This window comes from Anolis sagrei, chromosome 5 (assembly GCF_037176765.1).
Source record: "Anolis sagrei isolate rAnoSag1 chromosome 5, rAnoSag1.mat, whole genome shotgun sequence".
In the NCBI taxonomy this organism is placed as follows: Eukaryota; Metazoa; Chordata; class Lepidosauria; order Squamata; family Dactyloidae; genus Anolis; species Anolis sagrei.
Window position 1 is genome coordinate 48,745,936 of NC_090025.1, and position 9,845 is coordinate 48,755,780.

General features: G+C 47.2%; 1 protein-coding gene across 1 annotated transcript in view; it reads right to left on the minus strand.

The window, feature by feature from the left end:
* The window catches only part of NR3C2 (nuclear receptor subfamily 3 group C member 2), a 188,462-nt gene extending 185,574 nt beyond the window's left edge, over window positions 1-2,888 (minus strand). Inside the window, exon 1 of the mRNA XM_060778863.2 lies at window positions 1,926-2,888. The gene's annotated coding sequence lies outside the window, so the exon portion shown is untranslated. The remainder of the gene's footprint in view (window positions 1-1,925) is intronic.
* Between the last annotated feature and the right edge of the window lie 6,957 nt (window positions 2,889-9,845).

Here is a 9,845-nt window from a genome sequence, read left to right on the forward strand (position 1 = left end):
TATATCAGGGCCCTTCCCCACAGCCCTATATCCCAGAATATCAAGGCTGAAAATCCCAAAGTATCTGCTTTGAACTCAGTCCACACTCAGGTAATGTGGGATTTTTTTTGCCTTGATATTCTGGGATATAGGGCTGTGTGGAAGGGCCCCATGACAAATACTCAAATCTATCTGCTTTGGGGGAACTTGGGGCCCTTCCACACAGCCTTGTATCCCAGAATATCAAGGCAGAAAATCCCACAGTATCTGCTTTGAACTTGGTTATCTGAGTCCACACTCAGATAATGTGGGATTTTTTTTTTTTGCCTTGATGTTCTGGGATATAAGGTTGTGTGGAAGGGGCAAGACAAATACTCAAGTCTATCTGCTTTGGGGGAACTTGAGACCCTTCCACACTGCACTATATCCCAGAATATCAAAACAGAAAATCCCACAGTATCTGCTTTGAACTGAGTTATCTGAGTCCACACTCAGTTAAGGTGGGATTTTTTGCCTTGATATTCTGGGATATAGGGCTGTGTGGAAGGGGTAAGACAAATACTTAAATCTATCTGCTTTGGGGGAACTTGGGGGCCTTCCACACAGCCTTATATCCCAGAATATCAAGGCAGAAAATCTCACAGTATCTGCTTTGAACTTGGTTATCTGAGTCCACACTCAGATAATGTGGGGTTTTTCTGCCTTGATATTCTGGGATATAGGGCTGTGTGGAAGGGGGCAAGACAAATACTCAAGTCTATCTGCTTTGGGGGAACTTGGGTCCCTTCCGTACAGACCTATATCCCAGAATATCAAGACAGAAAATCCCACAGTATCTCATTTGAACTGAGTTATCTGAGTCCACACTCAGATAAGGTGGGATTTTTGCCTTGATATTCTGGGATTTTTGCCTTGATATTCTGTGTGGAAGGACCCCAAGAGAAATACTCAAATCTATCTGCTTTGGGGAAAATTGGGTCCCTTCCATACAGACCTATAATCCCAGAATATCAAGGCAGAAAACCTCACAGTATTTCCTTTGAACTGGGTTATCTGAGTCCACACTGCTATATATTCCAGTTCAAAGTAGATAATATGGGATTTTCTTGATATTCTGGGATATAGGGCTGTGTGGAAGGGCCCTTGGACTCTGAGACTAGCGCTTTTTAGTGAAGCCAATAAAAGCCGCTTCCCCTCAGTTCCCCCCCCCAAAAAATCGCGTTGAAAAGCCCCCCCCACCCCGCTTTGCTCCCCAGCCCGCTTCCTCCCGCCAGCAGACATCTTCCCCTCCCCTCGCTTGTCGCACACACCCATCTTGATCCCGTTTCTCTCCCCATTTAATTCCCAGACCAAAAATAACTCCCCATCAGGAATAAAAGTTTAATGAAATCCCAAGCGCCTCGGGGCCAGAAAAGTGGCGGAAGCCCCTTCCCGGCCAGAGAGAGAGAGAGAGAAGGATACAAAATATACTATTGGAGACTAAGTCACCCTCGGGAGGAAGGGGGGATCCTCTTTCCTCCACTAGAAGGGACCCAAAAGAAGTCGGAAATAGCGGCTGGCTGTCACTTCCCAGCCCAGCGTCACATGCCCTTCAGCCTCTTTTTGGGGAGACTCCTGACAGGTCCTTGAGCCGCACAAACGCGCATCAGACCCCTTTTTATTGCTCCAAAAAAGCCTCTTCCCTTCCCTTCTTCCCCTTGGACTTAAGTTGTTCATTGGATCCCTGCCCAAGGACTAGCCATGACCTGGAAGCGCCCTAAGGATTTGGATTCTCCCCCCAAAAATATACAATTCATACCCTGACCCATCTTCTGAAGTTGATCCCGACCCAAGCTCTCTCTCTCTCTCTTTCCCCCTCTCTTGTTGTTGTTGCTCTTGATCAAAAAGTATGGTGGTAGGAAGGGTCGCGATGATTGGCTTTGGGGGGGAAAAATCCCAGGACTCACCTTCATGTTGTTTTGTTGTGTTTGTTTATCTCCTCCTCCTCCTCTTCCTGACAGCAACAGCAACCCCTTGCAATGGCCGGAGGAGGCAAGTCCCTCCGAGATCTGATCCAAAAGGACTGACAGAAAAGGAGGAGGTGGGGAGAGAGAGAGAGAGAGAGGGAGGGAGGGAAACACACACAGAGAGAAACACACACACGCAAAAAAATAAAAGGAAAAGGTGGCTCCAGATGAGAGAGATCAGCATGCAATCCTTCCCAGGGGATGAAAGGGGAGGAAGGTTGCAATTGCAACGCTCTCACACTCCAATAAAATAAAATAAAATGGAAATCAAAGGAGGGATGGTAGAGAGGGAAGGGAGCACTACTTCCAGCTTCTCTCTCTCTCTCTGTCTGTCTGTTTCCTCTTGTTTCTTTCTGGAAGTCCAGCTCGGAGTGACAGCTCCGCTTTGCCCCCTCGGCTGTCACATCGCCGACCCTTTTTGCATGGCTCCAAATGGTTTGTGTTGCTGTTCTTTCCTTAAGGGGAGGGGGGAAAAAAGAAGGGGAAGGATCCCTTTTCCCACCGAAACTTATGTCATTCCAGGTAAAGCTCCCATCTGCGCCAGAAAAGAAGAAGTCAGTGGGTGGGTGGGGAGGGAGGTGGCAGCGTCGGGAGGGTGGAAACTTTTTCTTTCTCTCCTCCTTCTCTTTCTCCTCTTCTCTGGGCGCCTGTGTCCTTCCCTTTTCACCTTCCTCCTCCTCCTCCTCCTGCTTTTTCCTCACTCCTCCTCCCCCTCCCTGCTTTGGCTTCCCAGGGTTTTTTTTCCTCCCCCCTTTCCTTTTCTCTCTCTCTCTCATGCACAGTCACACACACACACAGCAAAGTGCTGCTGCTGCTGCTTTTGGAGCTGGTTCCTGGTTTTGTGGAGCGGCTGGAGGGAAGGGAAAGAGCCAGCCAGAGAGAGAGAGAGAGACGGAGAAGGGGAGGAGGGAAAGGAGGAGCCCCATTGCGCCCTCCCTCCTTTCCTTTGCTTCCTTCCTTCCCTCTTTCCTTCCCTCCCTCCCTCCCTCTCTTTCCAGGCGTGTCTCGGAAAGCTGTACTCGCCCTCCCTGCCCTCCCTTTCCCTCTCGGCTCCAAGGAGACTCCATCTCTGTCTGTGTGTACATCTATACTGTACAATGAATGTAGTTTGACACCACTTTCACCTGCTATGGAATGCTGGGAGTCGTAGTTTTGTGCACATCTACACTCTAGAATTGATGCACTTTGACACCACTTTCAACTACTATATCTCAATGCTATGGAACGCTGGGAGTCGTAGTTTTGTGCACATCTACACTCTAGAATTGATGCAGCTTCACGCCACTTTCTGCTATATCTCGCTGCTATGGAACGCTGGGAGTTGTAGTTTTGTGCACATGCAAACTAGAATTGATGCACTTTGACACCCCTTTCAACTGCTATGGAACACTGGGAGTTGTAGTTTTGTGCACATGTACACTAGAATTGATGCACTTTGACACCACTTTCAACTGCTGTATCTCGATGCTATGGAACGCTGGGAGTCGTAGTTTTGTGCACATCTACATTCTAGAATTGATGCAGCTTGACACCACTTTCAACTGCCATATCTCGATGCTATGGAACGCTGGGAGTTGTGGTTTTGTGCACATGCACACTCTAGAATTGATGCACTTTGACACCACTTTCAGCTGCCATATCTTGCTGCTATGGAACGCTTGGAGTTGTAGTTTTGTGCACATCCACACTAGAATTGATGCACTTTGACACCACTTTCAACTGCTGTATCTCAATGCTATGGAACACCGAGAGTCATAGTTTTGTGCACATCTACACTCTAGAATTGATGCAGCTTGACACTTCTTTCAACTGCCATTTTTAGCTGCTATGGAACGCTGGGAGTTGTAGTTTTGTGCACCTCCTCACTCTAGAATTGATGCAGTTTGACATTACTTTCAACTGCTATACAGCGTTCTCTAACTTATCGCAGGGGTTCCATTCCAGGACCACCCGCAATAAGTGAAAATCCACAAAGTAGGGACGCCATATTAATTTTAATATTTATACATTATTTTATATATTATTTTCTTACCCATGCTCCCTTACTCGCCTCCCGGCCCATCCCAAAGGCACCTGCCTGCCTCCCTGGCCTCTGCAAAGCCTCCCCTCAGCAGGCCAGGGAGACAGGCCTTCCCTGCTGCGCCTCAGGCTACTGCACTTCCTGGGTCCCTGGCTTCCCTGGCCTCCACTGGACATAAATATTTAATATTTTAATTAATATTTAAAAAAACCCACGAAACAGCGAGTCCGCGAAAAGCAAACCACAAAGTAGTGAGGGAACACTGTATCTTGATGCTATGGAATACTGGGAGTCGTAGTTTTCTGCACATCTACACTGTAGAATTGATGCAGCTTCACGCCACTTTCAACTTTTTTTTTGTAGTGTCAGGAGTGACTTGAGAAAAACTGCAAGTCACTTCTGGTGTGAGAGAGTTGGCCGTCTGCAAGAACGCCTGGATGATTTGATGTTTTTATCATCCTTGTGGGAGGCTTCTCTCATGTCCCTGCATGAGGAGCTGGAGCTGATAGAGGGAGCTCATCCGCCTCTCCCGGATTCGAACCTGCAACCTGTCGGACTTCAGTCCTGCCTACACAGGGGTTTAACCCACTGCACCACTGGGGACCACTTTCAACTGCTATATCTTGATGCAATGGAATGCTGGGAGTCATAGTTTTGTGCACATCCACACTCTAGAATTGACACCACTTTCAGCTGCTATGGAATGGAACGCTGGGAGTTGTAGTTTTGTGCACATATACACTCTAGCATTGATGCAGTTTGACACCACTTTCAACTGCCATATTTTGCTGCTATGGAACGCTGGGTGTTGTAGTTTTGTGTGCATCCACACTCTAGAATTGATGCACTTTGACACCATTTTCAACTGCTATGGAATGCTGGGAATCGTAGTTTTGTGCACATCCACACTCTACAGTTGATGCACTTTGACACCACTTTCAGCTGCTATGGAATGGACCGCTGGGAGTTGTAGTTTTGTGCAAATCTACATTCTAGCATTGATGCAGTTTGACATCACTTCCAACTGCCGTATTTCGATGCTATGGAACGCTGGGTGTTGTAGTTTTGTGTGCATCCACACTCTAGAATTGATGCACTTTGACACCATTTTCAACTGCTATGGAATGCTGGGAATCGTAGTTTTGTGCACATCCACACTCTACAGTTGATGCACTTTGACACCACTTTCAGCTGCTGTTTTGTGCACATCTATACTCTTGAATTGATGCAGCTTGACACCACTTTCAACTGCCATATCTCGCTGCTAAGGAACGCTGGGAGTTGTAGTTTTGTGCACATCTACACACGAGGATTGATGCAGCTTGACACCACTTTCAAGTGCCATATTTCGCTGCCAAGAAACGCTGGGAATCGTAGTTTTGTGCACATCCACACTCTAGAATTGATGCACTTTAACACCACCTCCAACTGCTCTATCTCGCTGCTATGGAACGCTGGGAGTCGTAGTTTGGAGAGGCACCTGCCCCGTTTGGAAAAGGGAAAGGCGACCTTGCAACAGACCAACAACACGGCCATTGAGGTGTTGCAAATTCCGTGCCTAAGTGATGCGCCCTCTTCTATTTCTCCTCTCTCTCTCTCTCCCCCCCCCCTTTCTCTCTGGCTCCCTCCCACCTTTCCCTGCCCAGCGTCTCCATCTGGCTGAGCCGCTGCGCCTTTACGCACAGAGAGGACGGAGGAAAGGAGGGAGGGAGGCCGGAGCATTGGGCGGACGAGGCCGCCTCCCACGGAGGAAAACGCTGCCGCTAATCAGGCAGAAAGGCGGGGAGGGAAAGGGAAAGGGAGAAGCCGCCGGGGAGGGAGGGGCCTTTCCACGCTCCTCCTCCTCCCCCTCGCCTACTGTACCTACTGTACTCGCGCGCCTGCCTTTGCCCATGCCCTCCTTGCTGCTGCAAACAGCTCTTCTTGTCCTCCAACCCCACTGACAGAATAGCTTTTTGTTTCTGTTTCTCCAACTTCTTCCTTTCCCAAGTCTCTCTCCGTCTCCCTCTCTCTCTTTCCTGAGAACTGGGAGGAAGATCACACTGGAGTCCCTTTGCCCTTGGGAAAGTCTCAATTGGTGGCACAGAAAGGAGCCTCACAGGCCCCATTTATGCTGCCATACAACTCAAAAGTTTGGAATTGCATTTCTTCGGTCAGTGTTGGACCAGTGTTTCTCAAAAGTGTGCTCCTCCAGGTGTTTTGGACTTCAGCTCCCAGAAACCTCAGCTCAGGCCCGTAGCCAGGATTTTGATTGGGGGGGGGGGGGCTGAGTCTGAGTGAAAGAGGGTCTACGCTAGCAAATCTTTTGTATTGTTACCCCAATAAGGTAAAGGTAGTCCCCTGACATTAAGTCCAGTCATGTCTGACTCTGGGGTGTGGTGCTCATCTCCATTTCTAAGCCGAAGAGCCAGCGTTGTCCGTAGACACCTCCAAGGTCATGTGGCTGGCATGACTGCATGGAGCGCCGTTACCTTCCCACCGGAGCGGTACCTATTGATCTACTCACATTTGCATGTTTTTGAACTGCTAGGTTGGCAGAAGCTAGGGCTGACAGCGGAAGCTCACGCCGCTCCCCGGAATCGAACCTGCAACCTTTCGATCAACAAGCTCAGCAGCTCAGTGCTTTAACCCACTGCACCACCGGGGGCTCCTGTTACCCCAATACCCCCATGCATATGGGATATATTGAGTATGGTGATCAGATCATGATAGAATAAACACAACAGTTTAAATAATGCACCAGTAAGGCCTTTTCGCGAACCACCATGAGAATTTCGGCGGGGGGGGGGTGAAGCCCCCGCCGGCTACATGCCTGCCCCAGCTGTTAGGAATTATGGGAGCTGGAGTCCTAAATATCTGCAGGAGCACAGTTTGAGAAACCGACCTAGACCAGAGCTTTCCAAACACTTCACACCTTTTTTTTTAGACAGGCATCATTTTGCAACACAGTTTCCAAGCATGGGAAAACTGGCGGTTAGGAATTGTGTGAGTTGAAGTCCAAAACACCTGGAGGGTCAAGTTTACCCACGCCTGGGTTAAACCAACCCCTTGGATTTTGTGGTTTGTGTGTGTCAGGAGCACAAGGCACTTCTGGTGTGAGAGAATTGGCTGTCTAGGGCCGTGATGGTGAACCTATGACATGCGTGTCAGCACTGACACACATGGCTATTTTTGATGACACGCGGCCACATGCGGCTGCATAAAGAGAAGTACACCTTATAAGAGCCAATCTAATTCCATCCTTAAATTTGTAAAAGGCTCTACAAATTTAACATCTGCATGTTTGAGCATTGTTCACACCATAACTCAGCATGGAATATACATTTTTCTTATTTAAACTATAAATATTGCAAAATTACGTTTATTTTTTCTCGAAGTTGACACCCCACCCAAGTTATGGTCAGGTTTTTGGCAAATTTTGACACACCAAGCTGAAAAGGTTGCCCATCACTGGTCTAGGGGATAATAATAATAATAATAATAATCATCATCATCATCATCATCATTATGGGGATGGCCAATGGAGAGCAATGGTGTGGGCTGGTCTATGAGGTCACAAAGAGTCAGAAGTGATTAAACAAATAAACAATAACAAATAATGTCTTTTTGCGGCTTCCACCAAATCTATCAAATATCAAACCTTGTCAAGGCACGTATACTGACCATGTAATGCAGTTTCCAACTGGTATTGAAGAAAGTTTTTCAGTATGCAGATGATTACGTAGAACATCATAGAACCAATTTGAGGCTTGGATGGTAATTATGCAAACTATAGTGCACTGAAGAGCATTGGGGCTTTGTGGGAGATCTGGTTGCCACAGTTTGAAGTTAGCTTTGAATGGCATTAAATGGTCAGTACACATGAGGCCTCATTCTACCAACTGTAGTGTAAACAATAATCTGCAAAATGGTGTAGTGGTTTGAGGGTTGGACTACAACTCTAGAGATCAGAGCTTGCTCAGCCATGGAAACCAAACTTTTCACAAGTTACTCTCTCTTAGCATCGGGGGAATGCAATGTCAAATCTCTTCTGAACAAATTTTGCCAAGGAAACCATGTGATAAGGTTGCTATAGGTCAGAAATGACTTGAAGGCACACAATAACAGCAGTGCAATTGCAATTTATTTCATGCTACAATTTGGAGCTCAAGCTGGTTTATGCAGTCCCATTCCTCACAATAATTGTATCCTCATAATGGACATGTGAGGTAGATCAGGGTGAGAGTAAATGAGTTCAAATGGTATATGTGCCATCGCGCCTGGGGGCTATAACTCTTAGTGAAAGAGGCATGGATGTGACATCTCTTCCCAGGGGATTGCTTCTTGCCCTCCTTTAGGAAACTGGAACTCCCAAGGACCAAAACACTGTAGATAACTCAAAATAGGTTTTATTATTCACAATAAGCTGGAAGTTTCAAAGGGGGGAAAGGAAATATACATTACAGTCTCTGGTTGTCTTGGGTCCAAGGGGTTTTGCAGCTGAGAAGCTTTTCCAGGTCCCTCTTTCTCAATGGCTGTGAATATCAGAATAATCACAACCCCAATTCCAGTGGCCTATATTTTGAAGGCACAAAGCCTTCCTCTGGTGCCAAAGAACGGGTTTGAAGGCGCCTGAGACTTCTCAACATCGTCCAGGTTGATCTGAACATGAAGCATAAGTCTCAAGGATAAGAACCTCAGAATTGGTGCTGAGAGGTAACTTAATCAAGGGCTTCAGAGCCAAGTCTCTCTCTCACGTCCATCTGATAGAAAGTTTGATGGTGGAATGGAAAAGGAAACACTGTCCTGCTCTCTAGGAAGAGGTGGCGTCAAACAATTGAGCAGGGGGATCAGTTCAACTGGTGCAAACAACATTGATTGACAGCTATAAATAACCAATCAATCCAACTATACATTTACAGGGTAAAAGGCAAAATCAGGCATGATACAACCGTTCAAATCCTGCAACTTACAGTTCTACATATAGGTGGTGCCACTCGCGCCGTCACAGTATACAAGGGCATTGGTCCGGATCTGAGAAATTCCAGGCCCATCATTAACTACTAGACTACACTAGTTGTCAGTCTAGTAGCCCATAATGCCATTGGCAAAGAAAACATGGGGTGGAGGCATGTACTTGAATGAACTGAACTCTGCCCAATTCATGTATCTATATCTATATCTATATCTATATATATAATAAAGAAGAGTGTTTGTTTGTATGGGAAGGACAGAGGAATTGTGGAGGGCGGAAGTGTGTGTGCCAGCGTTCTGATTGGCTGCCGCTGTGGTGCTATTTGCATATGGTCTCTGATTGGCCAGCTTCAATAGGAGCCCCTGGTGGAGAAGAGGGTTCATGGCAGAAACGGGGCATGACAGAAGGAAATTTGCATATGGTCTCTGATTGGCCAGCCTCATTTCCAACATTCTGAGATGACATAGAGAGGAAAGGAAAGGCCAAAGGGGGCTGGGTCAGAACACTACCAATACAGGCCAAAATAGGCACACAGAGCCCCCATCACCCACTCTACATCCTACTGCAGTTTGGAGGACTATGAACCATGGATGATGGGACTTGCAGTACCACCACTCACATTCTGAGACCGCTGTTAACCTCATCCAATGACTGATCAGGACCAAACTTCGCACAGAGACCTCTCATGACCCACTTTACGTCCTGGTGTGGTTTGGCCGGGGATGGACCGTGGATTATGGGACTTGCAGTACCATTGCTCAATTCCTGAGACCACTGCAACCCTCATCCAATTACCAATAAAGACCAAACTTGGCACACTGAGTCTCCATGACGCACTCTACATCCTGGTGCAGTTTGAAGGAGGATGCACCATGGACGATGGGAC